Below are 24,114 nucleotides of genomic sequence, written 5' to 3'. Positions count from 1 at the left end.
GTGTTCATTGAGTGTTTTTTGTACCTATAAGTAAGTACCGATGCAGACTCTAAAGTTCAAGAGGAAGACTCTGTTGCCTTCATCTGTGAAATGAACACCATCTCCTCTATAAATGCCTTGCATGTTGTAACGCAAGTTGTTGTGGTATATAGAACCCATACCATAGTCTCTGAGGAAAGCAGAAACAGACTTATTGACGTGCTTTCTTGCTTTGTCAATCTGTGGACAATATTGGTTGGACCAGTTCCACTTTTGCCTTTGGCATATATTAGAATATACAAAGGTAGTTTGTGGAAAAAGTGACATCAATTGCACAAAGGTGTCCTTAACAAGCATTTCCAGACCTACCCCAGTTAAAGTGCCTAGGTCATTTCCACCACAGTGCACAATTATAAGGTCAGGCTGTGGGAGATGTAGAAAGGATTTCACAAAAGGCATTAATTGGTGCCACTTTAACCCTCTCTGGCCAATCCATTTAATGTCTACATTTGGCAAAGCAAGGTCTTTCAAAATACCTCTTTTTTCTGCATACTTTTCACTCCAGAAGACATAGCTATGACCTACAATCCACACTGTGAACATCTTTCAAGGAGATCTGGATGCACTCAGAAGGTGTCTTTCAGTAGAATGGCAATATGAAAATAAAGATAGTTGTAAAATGGAGGCTTACATACTTCTTTTTTAAATAAAAAGAGCTCATTGGCTGTTTCAGACCATCCTACACTAAAAACTAGGCTGTATGTTTAAATTTTTAAAAGCATGTTTTGTATTGGTTCAGAAAAATGTGTTCCCACAGTACATTACTATGGATTTGCTGTTAGGTTTGAAAAGTCAAGCACTCTTGCTCTTTGGATTAGAAACAGTGTGTGCTGAACTTCTGACCTCTCTGCTCACACCAGTGTTCCATGACCTGTTGCTATGGTAGCAGCCAGAAGTCATGTTGGGGGTAGGGATCATTTGGAAAGGGTTGAAAAAATTTGCAACCAATAGAAATGTGTGTTTCCATTTGAAAAAATGTGGGAAGCACTGTGATTTGAAGTTAACATGTATATGTGTGAAAAAAGAAAGCCATTTACTGGTTCTGCTGAGAGGTGAACAGTTCAGAGATTCTGGCTCTGATAATCTGCTGTGTGAGTGCCACATTTCTTTCTCAACTAACTACTTTTAAAGGTGAGTTATGAATTTGAGAGGGGATGTATGTGGCGCATTTTGATATAAAAAATATAAATGTGATTCTTGTTTTAAAGTTGTGTTTTACATTTTATGTTTTGGAAGATATTTAACTGCCTTGAACTTGTAAGATATTATGGAGTATGTCTTCACCATAAGTTAAGGTGTACTGGTATCACCCAGGAATACTGTTTTCTGCCTAGAATCACACCACGAGTCTCTGTGCACAAAGGAATTGTTGTCAGAGATTTAATTTGTGGTGGTCTGGTTCTGTAAGACTTGCATTCGTAGGAAAGGGGCAGCTTGTTTTCTTGAAGTGTGATGGCTAGCATTCAGATCAAATTAATATCACACAAATGAGAGGCAAATGCTAACACATTTGAAATCAACAGGGTAGATTTTCCTTCCACTCCTGCAATGGGTGAGGTAGTTCCTACATGTTACCAACTCCAATTAAAACTTATCACACATGTACTCTTACATACATCTGTGCAGTCTTCATGCAGTTGTGCAAGTGTCCATGCAGATCTCTCTTGCACCTGACAATACACAGTCTCCAGAAGTACGCTCTTAGCACACAGGCAGCTGCTTCTCCTGCACTCCCATGCTAAGTATTCAGCACTGCGTGGTATTTTAGATAGTAGTGTGTAACGCTACCACATTCAACATGACCAGGGCTCATTTCCTTTGCTCTAGTCTAATCACTCAGCCAGGTTCCACATGCTCATGCTCTCAAGTAGCTGTTAGGACATGTGCTCTTTTCTGCCTCTCTAAACTATAAGGAAAATGTGTCAGGCTGTTACAGTAATTATCACTTGTAAAACCACAGTAGTAAATGTGCTTTGAAATTGCCAATAAAATATCGTTTTCTGCCTAGAATCACACCATGAGTCTATGTGCACAGAGGAATTGTTGTCAGAGATTTAATTCGTGTTGGTCTGGTTCTGTAAGACTTGCATTCGTAGGAAAGGGGCAGCTTGTTTTCTTGAACTGTGATTGCTAGCATTCAGCACAAATCAATATCTCACAAATGAGAGGCAAATGCTAACACATTTGAAAACAACAGGGTAGATTTTCCTTACACTCCTGCAATAGGTGAGGTAGATCCTACATGTTCAAAACTCCAATTAACCCTTACCCCACATGTACTCTTACATACATCTGTGCACTCTTCATGCACTTGTGCAAGCGTCCATGCAGATCTCTCTTGCACCTGACAATACACAGTCTCCAGAAGCACGATCTTAGCACACAGGCAGCTGCTTCTCCTGCACTGCCATGCTAAGCAGTGAGTAACGCTAACACAATCAATATCACTAAGGCTCATTTCCTTTGCTGTAGTCTAATTACTCACCCAGGTTACACATGCTCATGCTCTCAAGTAGCTGTTAGGACATGTGCTCTTTTCTGCCTCTCTAAACTATAAGGAAAATGTGTCAGGCTGTTACAGTAATTATCACTTGCAAAACCACAGTAGTAAATGTGCTTTGAAATTGCCAATCAAATATCATCTTCTGCCTAGAATCACACCTTGAGTCTGTGTGCACAAAGGAATTGTTGTCAGAGATTTAATTCGTGGTGGTCTGGTTCTGTAAGACTTGCATTCGTAGGAAAGGGGCAGCTTGTTTTCTTGAACTGTGATGGCTAGCATTCAGCACAAATCAATATCTCACAAATGAGAGGCAAATGCTAACATATTTGAAATCAACATGGTAGATTTTCGTTCCACTCCTGCCATGGGTGAGGTAGATCCTTATAAGTTCAAGTATGAGTGTCAGTTGCACTCCATTTCTGGCCGTGGCCCTTACCCGCTACCTTTCATTCAACTAGTTGTCTCCCTTTCCTTACTGGTGGGACCTCAATGTCTGGCTCTCCACCCTTTGGCTCTCTGCATTCCATGCACGCGCCTCCATCCCTTTTATTTAATTTCCTGTAGGATGGGCTCTCCCTCATTGTGGGGACTGTATGTTACATATTTTTAGGGTGTGCTGCTTATCTCGCGTGCACACTTTTGTATTACAAATACTCGCCTTTTACCGTCAAGGGGATTCTTTCACTTAACTACACATAGCGCCCTCGTGTACGAATCACGCTCTCCCTTACAATCGTGAATAACCCTTTTTCGTCTGAAAAGACTTCTGCCATTGGTCCCCTTTCTGGGAGTACTTGCAATCCTATTGGCTGAGCCTCACCCAATTGCATTCGACCAGGAAGTACTTGTTCTTCCACGAGAGCTCTCTCCTCATCTCGAGCAATCTCGGGACGCGGTGGCGGGACACGGTTGTAGGCTAAATAGCTCATCTACCTTTTCACCAAGTAAGTAAACGACATCACCTCGTGGGTGGGCACCACGCATCACCCTCCTTCTCTATTGCTCATTCCGTCCACTTACTCTATATCGTCAACCCGCAGATTAAGGCGAATCCTGATTTCGTGTCCTCGGCATCCTCGAGGCACCTTCTCCCCGCATCGCCAGTAAGACCGACCTTGATACAATCTTTCCACTTTTTTCGCCTATGCACGTTTGATTCGAGAGTGCGATTTTGTTGATTATGCTAGTTAGTTGAAGTTTTGAAAGCACACGTCGGTATAAATCAGGTACTGGCATGGTGTTTCACTTGTGGGACGATTGGCACTCGTGCTTGTCACATGACCACTCGTCGCTAATAATGTGCACCTCGGTATTCACCGTGTGAGTGCACTATATCACCTGTCTGTTTAGTGGTGAATAGACGGAGTGATAACATGAACGAACTGTAGCCCGCAGTGATGGTTGCGAGTTTTAATCCACAACTGAGTACGGTTATACCTATTCACTAAAACAGGATGACTGTTGAGCTAGCCACTCACAATCACGACATAGCATCACTGAATGGTGATTGAGAGGCGCCTGAATTGACAGTAGTTTACTTAACATACAAGTTGTGTATATATTGTTTTCCTTTCTTTTTCCTCCACAGGCACATTCCCGCTGGAATTACAGTAGGAATTTTTTATTCTAACCAAGGGCAGGGTACACCTTAGCGTGTGTAGACCACCCTGGTTAGCACCATCGGTCCTGAAGAAAACCTGGAGATTTTTTCCACTAAGGTTGAAACATGTAGACCAACTACACTTTCTTTTCACTTTTAGCTGATGAGGTTATGGGGAGACGTCCTAAAGCCCCAGTGTACACTTGGAATTGTAGTAGTATTTGTACTGTACGACAGGAATCTATTGATAAATTTAGTGAATTTCTAAGAGAATATATACTAAAAAAAGTGTTAAACAGAAGATTAAGGTGCTTCAAAGACTAGATCCATGCAGAGTGACAGAGAATACTGGTTTGCAAGGCCATTCTCTGGCTTGTCTTTCTAGGAAAGTTTGTCAAAGTGTTTTTCACCATTTTAGGATGCTGGCAGTTCATCATACTGAAATGAGAAAGTTTGTGAGAAGATTGTATTTTGCTAAAAGTCCAGCACTAAAGTTACATGAGTTGAATAGTGCTCTGTTCCGTGGATCTGTATCAGATGTGAAGAAGGTTTGTGAGGATATTAAGTTTTGTTACTTTGGTCCAGAGCAAGAAAGTGCAGGAAATGACACAGTTATTGAAGAAAATGTGGAAGAGAATGTAGAACCCACTGTTAGTAAAACATTTGAAGATCAAATGACAAAATTTACTATCATCTCTAATGAAAGACCAAATATTACTTGTATTTGTTGCCGGAGAAGCCATTATAAAACTCAAACAAGGAATGTTGATCTCTATAAAAAAAGTGAAAAAGAAAATAATTCTAAGTGGAAGGATTTTGCTACATATTTGTTTCTGGAAAATTGTTTTGATTTGGGTGAAAATCAGCGTATTTGTAAATACTGTTATAACAAGTTAGAAGAAAATAAAATGCCAGCTAGAGCTGTACATAATAATTTAGAATTGGTTGATATTCCTGCAGAACTTAGTGATTTAAATACGTATGAGTCTATACTCATTCAATGTGTCCATCCGTTTCAGACTATAGTTTGTATGGAGCCCAAAACAGGCAAATTACCTCCTTCAGATTTACAAAGAGGTTTAAAAGGAAGAGTTGTCTATTTGCCATTAGATTTGAAAAAAAAATATTGAAACAATTGATGCAGATAGTTTGGAAACTGAACCATTAGTTATTCTGGTTAATGGTGTACCTACAAAGAATACATTTTTATTTGAAAAGAAATAATAAATGGTATGAATCAATTTATATGGATGAAGATGAAGAAGTTTTAGTAGCAGACACAGGAATACCAACTGGGCATATTGAAAAAGTGGATAAGTCAAAAGAAGAAGAAATTCATGAACATTTCAACATACATCCTCTTCATTCTAAAGAAGTTATGGGAAACACTATTGATCTATTTCAGATGAAAAAAAGCAAAATGAACTCCCGTGAGTGTATGGGAGGAGAGCTTGGAAGCTCGTTGTTTTCCCCAGCTGTTTCCTACAGGAAAAGGTGGACGATATGATGAACGTCCAGTACAGATTCCTGCTTCTGAGTATCGGACTACAAGATTATATGCAGAAGATCCAACATTTCGTCAAAGTATTCCTTATTTGTTCCATCTTTTATTTGAAAGTGACTTATCTGCACTATCTTATGCAGTAAATCACATTTTAAAAACTGGAGTACATCTACATAATGTGTCTGCAAAGGATTTTCTGAACAAAGTGCAACAATGAGATGATCATTTGGAATCTCAATTGATTAATCTGATGGCTTGTCAGCGTGGGACTAATGAATATTGGTACCGACGCTATTGAGAATTGAAATGTATGTTACGGAATTTAGGAAATCCTACATGGTTCCTTACCCTAAGCTGTGCTGAGTACGCTTGGGATGATTTACTGGATTTTCTTCGAGAGGCAAATTCAAATATTGAAAACATCCAATACAAGACAGCAGGAGAATTGTGCTCATTGGATCCGGTTAATGTTTGCAGATATTTCAATCATAGATTTGAGGCTATGATGTCCTTCATCTGCAATAAAAAAAAATCCACCCCTTGGAGAAGTTGTGGATTTCTTTTGGAGAAAAGAGTGCCAAGCAAGAGGTGCTCCTCATATTCATATGCTGTTGTGGATCAAGGATGCCCCAAAGTTTGGAACAGATTCTGATGATGCAGTTTTATCTTTCATTGAAGGATATGCAACATGTGCTATACCTAAAAGCACAGAAGTAAAAAACTTAAAAGAGCAAGTTTTACGTTTCCAAAGTCATCGGTGTGGAAAATACTGTCGACGAAAGTACAAGAGTAAAGATAAATTCTACACAAAATGTCGATTTGGATTTCCACCACCTGTTCTTTCAAAAGGAAGAGTAAACAGTTTTATGTCAGCTGTGCGGCATACTATTACAAGAAAATCGCCTAAAAATACCTACAACCTAAGAAGAAAAGAAGAGTAAAAATATATAAATGACTCCAACCCAGTCATTTTATCCATGTGGAATGCTAACATGGATATTCAGTATGTAGTTGACAATTCTATTGCTGTTGCTCGGTATGTCACATCTTACATCACTAAATCTGAGAAAACGGAATCGAAAGAAATGTGGGAAGAAATTTCTCACGAGAAGACTGTCAGTAAAAATATATTGAAATTGGGTCATACGAATGCTCAGAGAGGTTATCATCTGCGAGTCTGTACTCCAAATCCAGAAGAATAATTTGGGTAAGTTTAGGCCTTGCAGGAATGCGAAATCGGGTATTGAAATCTATTCGAGAAATTGAATATTTAGCAGAGTACGAACCAGAAAGTACAGACATTTTAAGAACAAACATGTTGGACACATATTACCCAAAGAGAAGTCATCATCTTGAGAACATGTGTCTCTATGAAGTGCTGCAGAACTACATTTTTAAACGGAATACCACAGAAGACATCAACAATGGAAAATATAAAGTCATTGGTGAGGAAGGATGTTTGGTAAAACAAACAAAAGGAAGTTTGATTAATCACAGAAAGCTGAGTTTCGACACTAATGACAAGAAGGAATTTTACCACTTAGCACTTTTACAGTTGTTTAAACCATGGAGTTCAGAGGATGAATTACTTGGACATTTTCAAAGCTATGAAGATTCCTTTAATGCATGCAAAGATACCATAGAATGCAGTACTTTCACAACTTATGTACAAATGTTAAATGAAGAAATTGAACAAGAAGCAACAATTGCAGCTGAAGTAGCTAGAGACAGTTCTCAAGACAGTCAAAGTTCTGGGACGCTCAGTCAAGATCCTCTAGGACAACCAATCGTAGAAAATGAAGCTGCAATAGCCATGACTGAAGTTGAAACAGCTATGAATCAAGCTCAGAAAGATTTAATAAACTTACCAAATTTGGAACAACAACTGAATGATGAACAACAACAACAACAAATTTATGAGGAAGTCACAAAACAAATTGATCATGGATTACTACATGAAAATAAAGAATGTATGTGAGTGGATAAGCTGGAACTGGAAAAGTTTCTTAATTAAAGTAATTAGAAGCTACCTACAGAAAAAAACTGATTCAACTTTGTCTTGTGTTGTTACTGCTCCAACTGGGTTAGCAGCATATAACATAAAAGGAATTACCCTCCATCGTTTGCTAATGTTACTAGTAGAGCATGAGAACAAAATACAATACCACAAGCTAACAGGAGAAGCATGTTTTGAAGTTTCAAAAAAATGAAAGTTCTCATTATTGATGAGGTAGGCATGGTATCAAACTTAATGCTTGCCTTTGTGCATTTAAGAATGCAGCAAATTCTAAAGACAAACAATGACGTGCTATTTGGAGGAAAACATGTTATAGTTTTTGGGGATCTACTTCAGCTCACTCCAGTTAAAAGACAACCAGTATTTCATACTCTTACACATGAAGACACGAAAAAGTCGTTAGGAAGTATAGGTAATGCGAATATTTGACATACTTTGAGTACAAAGAACTCATTACCAATCTGCGGCAAGCAAATGATGATGATTATGCAAGTATTCTCAAAGATATCAGAATTGGACTACTCACAGAACATGGCAGAAAAGCTTTACAGAGTCGATTGCTATGTAATTTGTTTCCAACAGAACAAATAGTTCCAGAGAAAATATACAAAAAAATTGCAGGAAAAAATACTGTAATCTGCTTAATGCCAACACTACATGAATGTTCTATATTCAATCAAGAACTTTTGAAATTGGAAAATGAAGGAGATTATAAAACTGGAAGCTGTGGATAAAATACAGCATGAAGGAATAACTATTATATTGACAAGCAAATTGACAACTAAATTGGATTCTCTAGAGAAAAACATATCAAAAACAGCTGGTTTAGAAAAGAATCTTTATGTATGTATGAACTGTCGAGTAATTTTAAGACGTAATTTGGATGTAGAAAAAGGTTTAGTGAATGGAGCTATGGGTAAAGTTGTGGGTTTTGTTAATTACCAGAAAAAAGATGGAATTGAATTTTTAAAAATAAAATTTGATCAGATTGAAGAGGTTAAAGACATTAGTCGTTGTTCAGTTCATTTCTTGTTTGTGAAAGACTTATATGTACGTAGGAAGCAGTTTCCGTTTTCTCTAGCATATGCTGTAACTATTCACAAATCTCAAGGATTAACTGTAGATAGTGCTTTTGTAAACATTGGATCTAGTGTGTTTAAAGAAGGTATGGCATATGTTTCTTTGTCACGCGTGAAAAAAATATCTGGTTTATTCATGATAGACTTTGATGAGTCAAAAGTTAGTGCTGATGCAAACTGTGTTAAGGAATATAATAGATTAAGAAGAAGCTATGCTCCTCATTTAGGTCAGTATCCTGTGTTTGAAAAACGTGTTGTTTGTCGGAAAAGGAGAATTGAGAATATCTGTAATGAGGATGTACAGAAGAGTAAACAAATAGAGACTGATGTGATTCCAAGCAAAAAGAAAAAGGACAATGCTGAAGAGGTTGTTGGTTGTCATTTTGAAAATAGCTCTGGTGTCAACTGCTACACTAATGTAGTGCTGAATGTTGTATTTTATCTTGAAAGTTTGAAAGAGCAGATAATACTAAATCATGAAAAAAGATTCTGTTCTCTGCTGAGTTTCCTTTATGAGAAGCTGAGTAATGATAAAACTAAAATAGAAAGTGCTTCTGATGTTAGAAATCTTTTAGATGTATGTTCTGGATGTACACAGTTTACTCAAAATGTCCAGCAAGATGCACTGGAATTCGTAATGTATATGCTTATGGTACTGGAAGATGAAGGGGTAGAAATAGAAAATATGTTTGGTCTCTCTTATAAATGGGAACATAGTTGTGAAAACTGTTTGAACACATGCAGCTCTAATGTTTATTCTGAAAGGTTCATAAATTTAACATTACCAGAGAGTAAATCAGTGACTTTTAGTAAATTAGTTAAAGATGCAAATCACAACATGGAATGTTCTCAATGTAAATCAGAAATGTTATCAATGTTATTTTTAAAGAAATATGGACAGTATGTAATTTTAGTGATGCAACGTTGTAGAGCTGATGGAACAAAATTGGACACTTTAATAAAGAAGTTTACAGGAAATCAATTATCAATATCAGGAAAAACTTTTGTTGCAGTTGCAATAATTTTCCATGATGGACCTTCTATAACTTCTGTTGGTCAGGTAAGTTTGAAATATCTGTATTTCTCACCCCTTCACTTCCATGCTCCCTTTTCTTCACTTCTCCTCACTCTGCTTTCCTCATTCCACTTCTCTCTCTCTTCTTCCTTTACTGCTCTTTCGTAACTCCCTCACTCCTTCTATACTACTCCCCTAGGTTTACTGCCTCCATCACTACTTTTTCAACCATGTATCTCTCCCTGTCTCCATGTGTCTCAGTCATTCTAACTGCCTTACTCCTTCTCAGTTCCTTGCTCTCTGTCTCGGTTTCTGTCTCTCTCCCTTTGTCTGTCTTACCCTTAATTTGCTTAACATCTCTGGGGAAGATTAACAAGGCCCCTGCGCCACCACTACGTCACTTTTCATAACATACTGGTGGCGCAGGGAGCTCCTCCATATTTACAAGGAGAGGAAAAGCCTCCCTGCGTGACTTTTCCTCTCCACATAAATACAGCCACTTCACACGCAGCACTGTGCGTTGAAGGGGCGTTCCATGGGTGTTGTTGTGGGTGTTCCCACGCAACACACAAAGAACTAGACACATCTCCAGGTTTACGAGAAATCGTAACTCTGGAGCTGCGTGTGAATGCTATGCCAACCTAGAGGTGGTGCTGCGAGGCACAACGAGGAGAAATGTTTTTATTTCTCCTCGTTTTTTCCTCTTTTAGTGCGTCCTCCATTCTCCAGCACGCATTGAAAGAGGAAAAAGCCTCTTTTGATTGTTTTTGTGCAGGAAGGTGTCCCTTCCTGCACAAGAACAATCTCCCCACCACGCAGGCATCCTTGAACCATGGTGCAAGGGAGCCTGCGCCGGTGCATGGCTGCAGTTTGTCCGCCTGCGCAGGGGAAGCATAGAGATGCGACAAAAAAATCGTATAAAAAATAGAATTAAAAATAAAGTTTAAGGGTTTGGATGTTGGTTAGCTCTCAAAAGAGCCATTGTGTTAATTGGGTGTTTTTTGGTACCTATAAGTAAGTATCGATGCAGAGTCTAAAGATCAAGAGGAAGACTCTGTTCCCTTCATCTGTGAAATGTACACCGTCTACTCTATAAATGCCTTGCCAATCCCCTCACTATTTCTTATTATTTCGTGGGACAAGGAGCAGAACGGGTATCAATTTTAGTTGTAAATGGCAGAAGAGCACTCTACTTCAGGGAGTGAGGAGGACATCTGGATGCACTCAGAAGCATTGGTTCATAGTAGTTTCTCTTCCAGAATCTTCATACACCATAGCCACTCCCCTCACTATTTCTTCTTATTACCTGGGACAAGGAGCTGAGCAGCAATCAATTTTAATTGAAAATGGTAGAACAGCAGTGTATTTCAGGGAGTGAGGAGGAGACCTGGATGCACTCTGAAGGTGTCTTTCAGTAGAATGACAAAATGAAAAGAAAGGTAGTTGTAAAATAGAGGCTTATATACTTTTTTTTAAAAAAAAGAACTCATTGGCTGTTTCAGACCATTTTACAATAAAAACTAGGCTGTATGTTTAAATTTTTTAAAGCATGTTTTGTATTGGTCCAGAAAAATGTGTTCCCACAGAACATTACTTTGGATTTGCTGTTAGGTTTGAAAAGTTAAGCAATCTTGCTTTTTGGATTAGAAACATTATGTGCTGAACTTCTGACGTCTCTGCTCACACCAGTGTTCCATGATCTAATGCTATGCTAGCAGGCAGAAGTCATGTTGGGGGTAGAAATCATTTGGAAAGGGTTGAAATATGCAAAAAAAAGAAACGTGTGTTTCCATTTAAAAGAAAGGTGGAGAACGTGAAAATGGGGCAGGGTACAGAGTTCCTGACCCCCTAGCTTTAGTCAGGGGGTCCCTGTAGGACCATGAAGGGTGAAAAAAACATTTATTATTTTTTTTTAAATCGCGGGGTGCGAAAACATTAAAAAAATAGAATTAAAAAGCAAATTTAAGTGTTTAGATGTTAGGTGGCTCTAAAAAGAGCCGTTGTGTTAATTGAGGGACAGCGGAAAAAAAAGACATGGCAAAAATTATACGGTGCCGCACGTGTGCTGCTGTATCTTCCTCTCTATTAGCGGAATGCTGTTGTCCGCATAAGAGAGAAGAGCATTACACAAATTGCACCGTATATGCACCCTCTCAAACAGAGGGTGTATATCCAGAGGAACCGAAGAAGGTGAAGCTGCCGCCGCAGATGAAGTGCTCTGCTGAGCTGCCGATGATGTGCTTGGCTGAGCTGCTGCGGATGTGCTCGGCTGAGCTGCTGGAGGGTTTTCTCTAGCAGCTCGAGCATAAGCCACAGGATGTACATCTCTAACGTGCCTGATCATAGTAAAGATACTAAAAGAGTATTTCTTTTTAGGATCTCCTCTTGATAAGACACGATCACAAAGAGTGCAGGTGACTTTGGGAGCATTCACTTTCTTCTGCCCCAGTGGAAATGTAAAAAATTGCCTTATAAAAGAGTCTTTCTGTTTCCTCTGTCTCACAAGGGTCTCCTGCTCACTCCCAGAAGATGACTGCTGCTCTGCCATTCGAAAGTACTGAAGTACTAGAAAAGCTGCTCATCTCCTTCTCCCAGGGAATCAGAAGTAATAATGAGGGGAGTGGGTGTGGTGTTGGAAGTTTCTGGAACTGAAACTACTATAAACCAATGAAAAGTGTTGTTTCTTAATCACATGACCTGAAACTACTATAAACCAATGAAAAGTTTTGTTTCTTGATCACATGACTTGCCGTGCGTGCACCAAGCACGTACGGTGCGCGCACGGAGCACGCACGGTACAAGCACGCATGCGCGTACGGAGCACGCGCGCATGCGTTTACGGAGCGCGTACGAAGCACGCGCACATGCGCATACGGAGCACGCGCGCATGCGCGAAGGGAGCACGCGTGCATGCGCGTACGGAGCACGCGCGTACGCATCACGCACGAAGTACGCATGCGCATGTGGAGCACGTACGCATGCGCACACGGAGCACGTACGCATGCAAGCACTGTGCGCGCACCGTATGCGTACTGTACGTGTACGGTGCGCGCACGGTCTAAAACCCTTAAAAAATATATATATATGTGTAGAGGTTTATAGAAGATATTAACTATGCTGTTCAACTATATCCAAAATAAAAATAAAAAGCTGAGCCATTCCATATTGCAGGATACAGTAAATCTATAATTATATACATAGGTAGCTTATTGTAAAATAAATAGTTAAAAAATATAATAAAACATTCATAAATTAGCATTTAAAAAACCTTGCAAATTCACTTAAAAAACCATAGGTTTCACACACATTAAAGTTAGGAGTTAGCATTTAAAAAACCTTGGAAATTCACTGAAAAAACCATAGGTTTCACACACGTTATAGTTAGGAATTAGCATTTAAAAAACCTTGCAAATTCACTGAAAAAACCATAGGTTTCACACACGTTATAATTAGCTGGACATTTCACTCGAAAAAAAACATTGAAATTCCTCCGTTATAGTTAGTTCAGCTAACTATAACTCGCGCGCCCGCAATCCACTGCTGATGACGTCACATATTACATCACTCATGACATGGTCAGTGACATCACTCATGACATCACTGATGACATCTCAAATGACATCACTGATGACATCACTGATGACATCATCAATGTGATAAGTTACTGCATCTTCTCACACCCTAATTTAACCGATGATACACAAACTCAAAATTTCAGACGTCCATTCTCAAAACCATAGATACTCCAATACCAATAACTACATACCCACTTATTAATTCTTAGATTTACATACACCTCCACTCATTCATATGTACAGTCACTCATACTTACAGTCACTCCGTACAAGACTATCATATGCATTTATGCACCTACATAGACACTCACACACCACCAATCATCCATAGAGGTACTGTCACACCTAGTCAGTCATGCAAATAATTAATCACACACCCATTTACTCACCTATGCAGTTATACACACACAAGTTCACTTACTCATAAAAATAGTACCACATTCTTACGCTCTTATACAATCATTGATACAAGCACACACTCATCCATACAGCCACTCTCACAATCACACACACTCACATATACCCACTTATATATTCTTACACGCATATATACTGCCTTTCACAGATGTAGTTAGTCACAAATGTACCACTGAGGTATACATTCAATCCCTAACACACCCATACATACACTCACTCAACCATACAGTCCATCACAGATGCACTGTTAAAACCATGCACCCATGGAATCACCCACTCACACATCTATGCACAGAGTCACACACAGCCTACCCACACAAACACTCAAGCACCCATACAGATACTCAGACAACCAATCGATAATCCATATAGACACTCATATAGCTATTCGCAAAACCATGCAGCCACTTATACACCAACACACAGAAACTTGAAGACATTCACACAGTTTAGTCACTAGTCTGCAGTAAGATACATTTAATGACTCACTTTTCCAGTCAATTACGCACATAGAAAATCATCCATTCACACACTTGTACAGCCACTCATTCTTCCACAGGCCTTTCACTATAAATATATAAAACATATTTAAATTGTACAGAAACACACAGTCACTGGATGATGTCATCAGTGATGTCATCAGTGATGTCATTTGAGATGTCATCAGTGATGTCATCAGTGATGTCACTGACCATGTCATGAGTGATGTAATATGTGATGTCATCAGCAGTGGATTGCGGGCGCGCGAGTTATAGTTAGCTGAACTAACTATAACGGGGGAATTTCAATGTTTTTTTTCGAGTGAAATGTCCAGCTAACTAGAACGTGTGTGAAACCTATGGTTTTTTCAGTGAATATACATATATAAATGAAAACACAGTCCTGGCACTTAAGTTTGATTTGGCAAACGTGCAGGAACGGACCACACAGGAAAAGTTTCTTTTAGTGTTGTTTATTCTTCCCTTAGCAAAATCAAATATATATATATATATATATCCAACAAAAAGAATGCCCCAATGGGAATGGCCTCCCAGAGTGCTGCTTCCTAAACATGAGGGCTGTACCAGAATCCGTGAACACCTTTCAACCAGCGTACTGGCTCAACGCGTTTGAGGCTCCCGCCCTTGTTCACGAGCCTTAGCATACTGAACAACAGCATCCAATACGTGGAAAAACCTGCTCCACAATCACGAAGTCCCGCCACAGTGGACATTTCTGTATTCAATTATGCCTTCAAAGCATTCTGGTATTTGCAGTGCAACTTACAAATCAAAGCTCCAGTGGGTGGTGCTATTTTCCTTGATTCACTTCATCAAAAAACCACAGTGGGTTGTTGAAAGTTAAAAACACAGAGTCTGTAGCAATACTACCGCTCCTCCGATGGAGCACTCGGCTCCTTTCGCGTGGGTGTTCAACCTTCAAACACCCAGGATCTGCTGTTCTGCTGTGGGCCATTCCCATGGCTGGACAAAGCCGCTACATAGCCAACAAGAAGAATGCCCCAATGGGAATGGCCTCCCAGAGTGCTGCTTCCTAAACATGAGGGCTGTACCAGAATCCGTGAACACCTTCCAACCAGCGTACCGGCTCAACGCGTTCCAGGCTCCCGCCCTTGTTCACGAGCTTTAGCATACTGAAAAACAGCATAAAGAAAGTTAAAACACCTGCTCCACAATCACAAAGTCCCGCCACAGTGGGCATTTCTATATTCAATTACGCCTTTAAAGCATTCTGGTATTTGCAGTGCAACTTACAAATCAATGCCTCAGTGGGTGGTGCTATTGTCCTTGATTTACTTCATCAAAAAACCACAGTGGGTTGGGGAAAGTTAAAAACACAGAGTCTGTAGCAATACTACCGCTCCACCAATGGTGCACTCCCTTCGAGTGGCTGTTCAAACCTTTAAACACCCAGGATCCGCTGTTCTATGGCGGGCCATCCCCGCGGCAGGACAAATCCGCTATGTATCCAACAAGATATCCATGAACTTTTAAGGTAATCCCTGGCCGTATTTTATTTCGGGACATACAGCTTATTTGTTACTTTCCTTTAATCAATTTTCGGAGTGTCAGGGTCATAATACGATATGGTTATTTACCATTTCCAGATACTCTATGTGTTTCTGTAATTTCAAGGTCCAGCCAATCTTTGTGGCTCTGTACAGACGAGTTTGGGAGGGACAAGTGAGATAATCACCCTGCGAAGTGAGTTACCACTTTGGTTTTGTGAATTCTCTTTTCCTGTGCCACTCCCCTGTAAGGTATTGGGAGGGTCACTGACAGCCTGTAAATTGCTGTTACAGGTGCCGTTTTGCCCGCTCTCTATTCTCTGGAGCTTGCGTGCCCAACGATCTCTTGACTAATCCCCGGTCTGGGATGATTTATAGTAATTTGGATGGGCTTTTCCCCCCTCTTTTGTAATTTAATATAATGCTACTTGTCCTTAGAGTAAGGCCAATTTTTGTTTTAATTCCCAGGTGCCTCCTCTTCCCTTTCACATCAGTCCTGAGGAAGACCCCCCGCAAGGAATTTACAAACCTACATTTCATTTGGGGTCGGAACGTCGACATTTTCACTGTTCGGCAGCTTAATCAATAGCGATCCTTCACTGTGATAGTATCTCTAAGCATGGCTACGCATTTTATGGATAATGCTTTGATTCATGTGGCTCAAGGTTGAGCCGTTGTGTCTTTTTCATGTCAATAATTATATGATTTGCACTATAGCCTTTCTGTATACCCTCTTATCCTCACTCGAATCCCCATAACACCCCCCCTCTTTTCATTGTTTGGGGCATTTATGTCTGTTATTGTTTTGATATAATCATGTATATGAGTAGTGCTCAGTGTGATTAAATAACATTGGACCTCCAAATACATAACGTGGTTTAGTATTATGCTCTTCATTTCTTTATGTTGTGTTAATGTTGAATAACTTTCTACTGGGACCAATCTTATATTGTACCGCCATGGACCAGGCAAGGGGGTTGGGGTCCCTAAGTAAAACAGTTTTGTAGGGACCCTGTCTGGGATTTTTTCATATGAATATAAAAAGACATCTGTAGGATGCCCTCCTAGGCCCAAACGGTGATACGGCACAGGCACACTGTAAACCAACGAACATGTGTTTACAAACCATATTTCATGATAGTGATGTGCGCATTAATTTGTGTTCCACAACAACACCTCCTCATCAATATAATACCTATTAATGTCTGTGATACACTTATTTTGCCCTTCACACTTGCCTGTCATGTCACTATTGATGGTCACTCTTACTGCAGGTTACCATTTGTCAAGTACTGGTAAGTCCATATAGACATCCCTACAACTACCATGAGGCTCTGTGACTGCAACACAAATCAAAATGCCATACTGCATTTGTCCTTTCTCACATGTCTGGCATGTCACTACTGATGGTCACTTTAAATGCAGGTTACAATTTGTCAATTCTTGGTAAGTCCACATAGAAATTACTACAATTAGGCCCTGTGATGGCAACTCAACCCAAGATGTAATAGTGAAAGTGACACACTCACGTTGCACACATCCCAGGTCCTTTTTTGATCAGGCTTTTTTGATGTCAAAGAAATATCTGTATGGATGTGTCAATAAACTGAAAAACACATTCTCTGCTACAACTCTGTCTTGGACTCTCATCCATCACCCACATGAAAAGGCAATGTGGGTCAATGGGATTACATAGAATCAGTGTGAGAAGCATTCTAATGGCACAATGGAAACACTCTCTGCAGGATAGTTATGCTTCTGTCAGGGGAAACCCTGAAAGGATGGTGCCCTTGGGCACAGTACAATTTTGCACATGCCTGACAAACTCAATGTGAACTGGATCTGTCGACTTTTATGGCTTATTGCCGAAATAAAGCTTAAATTGAATTTAACTGGATCTGTCAATTGAAGTATATAAGGGACAACCAATAGCATTACCAAGTGCCATGCATGTGTAGGGAATGTTTAAGTGCAACTCATGAACGCAAACATTGCACGAACAGTATGTGTTACACATCCAGGTAAAGTAGGTGTAAGGTACACACATGGAATTTGACACATGTCCATGCAGCACTCCACAAAGGTATGACAAGTTGACATCCTTCATGTGTGGATAAACAAATATTCAATTTGAACATACCTAACACATGTCCAACATACATCATGGGGACAACTGCAGCCTAAATGATTTGGACATTGGCCAGGATAAGATGAGATACTTACCATATCAAATAGCACTCAATGCAATGTCTGCATCAATCTCAGGTCACCCCACGTATACATCTTTCCAACATTCCCCCTTGTCATGTGATAGTCCAGCACTGGGTCTAAGGACACATCAAACTAACCACTTTAAATGGATCAGCAATCAGGGATCAAACAAACACAACTGTAGTCACACATCACTAACAATATAAGAACATAAAACTGTTGTAATAGTAATGGCAGGACCAATGTCTTCAAAAATTAGAAAAGTTGTATTTATACTTAAACAACCGTTAAGGATTTCTTACTGAAGCACGACTGGTGGGCCTGTTTACATGGCCCACCAGTTGTGTTTAAATGCCAATGGTGAGTCCATTCTCATATCCAGCACCACAACACAATGCTGTGAGACGTAACTTACCCTTACTAATACTGCCAGGGAACTTCCTCACAAAAGGGCATCCATTGGGCACACCAGGCACTTCAAAGATGGTACTTGGGATGGGGGGGGGGGTTGAGGTTTAGGAAGAGGGGGTTTGTCCTTGGGAAGGGTTTTTATGATTTGCTTTATTTTGGGCTGGTTTTAGAAGGTGGGGATGCTGTTTCTCTAGCGGGAAGTGGAATGAATGGGTTTGGGTGTGGAAGAGCTTTTTGGGACATTAGGATGGTGGGGCTCGGGTTTCAAAGGTGCAAGGGCAATAAGACATTGTCAAGGGTAAAATGGATAGGATATTCGGGATGGAAATTGTGTTGAGAGGAAGAGGGAGTGGAAGTGTGAGCTGGGTCTACTGTCTGCACTGTGTGTTGTATTGGTGTCTGTTTTGTGGGTGACTGTGAACATTTGGGTTCTGTGCCTGTGTGTGCAGTTGACGTGCTGGGAGGGGACAATGGGTGTTGCTGTGTTGTCTGTGGGTATGGGTGTGTCTGTGGAGGGCTCTGTGTGTGTTGCTGTGATGTCTGTGAGTATGGCGTTCCTGTGGAGAGCTCTGTGTGTGTTGCTGTGTTGTCTGCGGGTATGTTGAGGTTGATGGGGTGGTGAAGGGAGTGATTGTCTGCCGTGTGCATGCATGTTTGAGTTTTTGGGATGTTTTGTGTGTGTTTGTGGTGCTTGTGTCAGATGGAGTGTGTGCATGCTTAGGTGTGCAGGTGCTTTGAATAGGAATGGGAATAGCAGATGTGGATAGGGAAGGTGCAGGAGGTGGGGTGGAACATTGGGATGGGTGGAGGGCTGTCATGAGGGATGAGGCCAGATCCTGAAAACATCTCTGTAGGCCAGACATTGCAGTGCAAATGCCTTCTAGGTAGGCAACCATCTGGGTCAGCTGGTTACCTTGCCCCTTGATGGCATTCAGCACTGCAGTCTAACCCACAGAGATGCTACTCAGGAGGTCAATAGCCTGCTCACTCAGGGCAGGGGGCTAACAGGGGCAGTGGCTCAGGTGCATGGAATGAAGGAAATCACTCCCCTTTACTGGGGAGCAGGAGCAGCCAACTTGTTGGGGGACCACAGGGAGGGTGGCAGTGGAATAGGGGCTAGTGGACAAGCATGAAGGTGGTGTTAATCCTGTTCGGTCCACTACCACTTGGAAGTGTCCACCGGAGGATGACTCAGAAGAGGATGAACTTGAGCATCTGTCCTCCATTGTACTCCCCACACCCTCCTGGTCACTGGGTCCCTCTGTGTTTTTTCCTCTCACGTCTGGAACTGCTGTTCCAGCTGTGTCCCCACCAACATTGGCCCCTTCTCCTCTGCTTGCTTTGGATATATCTAAAATAACATTCAACATAGGTTTATTACAACTTTGTTGCCACACCTGGCGATCACAAATCAACAGAAAACATTTAAGAACTCCACATATCACACCAGATTCATGGCCCACTCTAGAGGGTTCAAATTTTGCATGAGCACATGGATGTACTCTACATAACCTGCAAAGTGTTGGGGATATTGATGTCATAACCCCAGACAGGCCGGAATGCTTTGATGGAGTTGTCTACACTCCATCCTTAAGTCCACACTAGGATAGTTGATCAACTTGCATACTTTGACACTTGCAGTATACTATTATAAACGGATGGAAACAAGTGTGAGATTTACACAAAGCCCAGAGTGAAACAAATCTAATTATCATCCATAACACATCATGATGTGCTGAAAGTCAAGCTCAACAACAATGTACCACTAATTAGTGTTGTGGAAGACATCATGTCACATGCAAATGTTCATTGAACACTGATGACAATTTGCACTCTAAATTACATTATATGTCCATTACCTGAAAAGTCAAATGAAAGCTGTACATATGCAGTTTTGCTATGAATCACATTTAACATATAATGTTCCTGGAAAAAAGTGTGGTCCAAACATTTGGGAGAGAGATACTCTGAATTCAAACAGCACAAGACTCCATATAGCCACAGCAACATCCCCAATCCTGCTTGGTACAGGTGATGACACCAGTCATAGATTGTGTATCCACAAGCCAATACACCTTTGAAGGTTTTGTTTGTCCCTGATAATCTAGGACATGAAGATGTGGGATCAGTAGAGTCCCAAATAGGCATGCACATCACACCACTTTTTTGTATTACATATTCAGATTGCCTTGTAGGGAACAGTTCTACATCTCACTCCCTCATGCATGTCACCAGTCAGTGAATGAGTCTTTTGAAACACTATTGCAGGTGAACTGACAAATGCACACTGACCAACATGTAGGCACTAATGCTGATAGCACCAGTGACTTTTGCACTCTCAATTCACTGTATAACTAGCACTTGCCAATGGGAACTATGGTATAATCACTGCATGTACTGTGCACTATATGTCATGTCACATGAAATAGGGCCATCATCACATGAGAGACAGTAGTGAGGGAACTTCAGTCCCCACACAAGCAAGGCAGTTTGCCTGTGTGGTACAATTGTCACCCAGATTTACTGTGAACATGAGATGATTACTCAATTCACTCAGCCAAGTGTTTGCTCAAAAGTAGGCCTCGGCATGAAATTCCTCACTGCTTGCAGAGTTTGAAGAGCTTTTCCCATGTTCCAAATATTAAGTTGGTGAGTGCGAGCAGGGAAAATCTTACTCCAGACCACCTCCTGGCAAGCTTTCTCAACACTGGCAGTCATGGATGGCAGATATCACTCGGGTTGAGATACCTTCCGTTCATGTTGAGGAAAATGCCACTCGTGTAGAACATCTACTCAAGTGACATAAGGAAGAAGTGCCCTCTTGCGCTGTGCACAGTGCCTTTTGCGCTGATTTCCCAGTGCTGGACAAACACCTGGTACCAGTAGCGGTCCGTGGATGGAGTTCCGTGGGGCGGTGAGGCGGGACGGGAGAGGGGCAGGGTGGGGAAATGTAAACACCGGAATATGGATGAACGGAGGTAAGTACACATTTAAATAAATACTACTAATTTCTTTGCGCGTGCTGCATCGCATTTTGCGATGCAGCGCGCTCAAAGGAATTCATTTTATTTATTTAAATGTGTACTTACCTCCGTTCATCCATATTCCGGTGTTTACATTTCCCCGCCCCACCTCACCGCCCCACAGAACTCCCTCCACGGACCGCTACTGCCTGGTACTAAAAATCAGTGTGAATGGCGCAACCTAACGCACTCCGGTACGTGGAGTTTTTGGCTCACTTTGTGGAGTTCCATGAACACCGCAAACTCTGCCCAGGCCTACTCAAAAGGAGAAAAATGGATGTTGACAGGAGTCTGCTGTGTTCCAGATCAGAAAGACAAAAGCCACAGGACATCAGTATGCACCAGATCTACACTAACAATCCGTCATCTTGTGTGTGACACAAGGGCCATCACCTATATGGTCGTTGAAATGCCTGTCTGTAACACTTAAAGTTGTCAATAGAACATGTATAACTCTGGCAAGGACTCCCCCCATGTAGCTGTTGTTGGGCCCTCAAATGCACCTCAAGCTCTGGGTAGGCCACCACCAGTTTGTGGGCCATCAGGGTGGTCAAGATCCAACCTGTACCCCTTGCACTTAGGGAAGACTTCCCCAGCTGGACCTCCATGATCTTCTGGGTCAAGCGCCGCAAGTCCTCCCACCTCTTACTGCAGTGCACGCTACACCGGTTATAGACCCTCAGTATCCGCACCTTCCGAGCGATGGCTCTCCAAATGTTGACCTGTAAGGATGCAACAGATGTAGAAACAGAATGTAACTGGAAGTTTGAGGATAGCTGTAGGGTTGATACACAATTTGTTGACATCTAGCACAAACATTCATCAAGAGTCAGCATGATATATTTGTCCATTTCACATGCTAAACACAACTAAAGCATGGATACACACTTTTGTGGTCATCTGATGACTACCCTCAAACCTGGTCATGACCTACACTTAAATAGGCAGTCCACTAACATCATGTAGGCCACGGCCATCCTATATGGAATGTGATGTGAGATACCATGACACACAGCGCACCATTTGGACATTCTGAACCGTAAACTACATGTGCATGACTGTACAGACACCTTTACTGCCAGGCTTATTGCATCGATGCGTATGATCCATTGAGGCAAGTACCATAGTGTACACAAAATCCTAAGACTAAGGTCACAGTGTAAGGGCTGGTATGTGTGTCACTGAGAATTACTACTCTGTTAGATGTGTGTAGATGTGGACTACTTATTGGGATATAATAGTATACCAGAATAAGTTTGTGTGTGGTGTGCTGCCATATGTGTCACTGTCACAGGACTGACATCAACATACTATTCTATGGAGCATTTGTATTTGGTAGTGACAGAGTGCGGCGTTCGCCTTCTTGCCTTAATGCCGCACTCTGCCACATCTGAAACACAGGGCTTAACCGTATTTACAACAATACTGTGAAAACCTGAATTTCACCCTGCACAATCACTAAACGTAGCTGCCTAGCTCCAACGCATTGTGCAAGGGTGCCTGCGTTGCAGGGTAAGATTGTTTATGTGCAGGAAGGTGTCTCTTCCTGCACATGAACAATCAGTAATGGCATTTTGTAACTTCTATGTGTGATGCAGTATGTAGCACACATAGAAGTTGCAAATCGTCATTTTTTTAAATGATTGTTTATGTGCAGAAAGAGACTCCTTCCTGTGCATAAACAATCAATGGTGTTTTGCTATTTCTCTGTGTGCTGCACAATGCAGGTTTTTCCTGGTCTTAATTTTGGCACTGCCTCCTATTTACAAAACCCTTGTAAACATGGGGAATGCCAAAATCAATGGCTGTTGCGGCGGAACACCCACCACATCACCCATTGCCATCAGGATTTAGCTACTGTGAAGGCACATCCCACATGTGCTTGGATCCATTGATGGCACCCATATTGCCTTAGTACCACCACAAGCCAGGGAAAAATTGCACCGCAACAGGAAGCTCTTCCATTCTATCAATGTGCAAGTTGTCTGCTTACTGGATTTATAAATCTCAAATGTCTGTGTCCTGTTCCCAGGATCTGCCCATGATTCCCTAAACACTGCAGAACAGCACCATACCTCAGCTGATGTGGCAACTACTACTGGAGAGGGCCTGGTTTGTAGGTAAGTGTGATCTGTCCTAACATTGTGCGGTTGATGTCAGGTAGTATAATCTGAAAGTGTGTAATTCATCGTTGAACTTCTGTCTATCTTCCATCTAGGAGACTCAGCATATCCCAACTGGACTTGGTTGTTGGCACCACTGAGGAATCCTTCTGTGCCAGGGAAAATCCAGATCAATTAGGTCAATTAAAGAACACAGTGACCAGAGCAGGCTTTTGAGCTCCTGAAAGCCAGATTCAGATCTCTGGGCAAGACTGGGGGAGCCCTCCTCTAATCACCCGGGAAGGTGTGTAAGATAACCGTGGTCTGCTGCATGCTCTACAACATTGCCCTGCGATGGAACATCCCTTAAATTGCAGAGGATGCAGGCCATGAAGAGCCACTGGGTGAAGAACCTGAATTGCTGAATGATGATGATGATAGTGGTGAAGAGAGAGGAATAGACATGGATGAAGATCTCATCCAAAACTACTTCTCCTGAGTGCAAGTCTGGTGTGAGATGTGATGACTTTGACTATTATTGCTACTCTTGTAGAAATGTTGTGAGGAGGATGTTAATGCAATATTCTAGGAATATATAGGTCTGGCAACA

The sequence above is a fragment of the Triturus cristatus genome, chromosome 6 (assembly GCF_964204655.1).
Source record: "Triturus cristatus chromosome 6, aTriCri1.1, whole genome shotgun sequence".
Classification (NCBI taxonomy): Eukaryota; Metazoa; Chordata; class Amphibia; order Caudata; family Salamandridae; genus Triturus; species Triturus cristatus.
The sequence above is the reverse complement of the archived record's forward strand: the minus strand, read 5'-3'. Positions refer to the sequence as shown.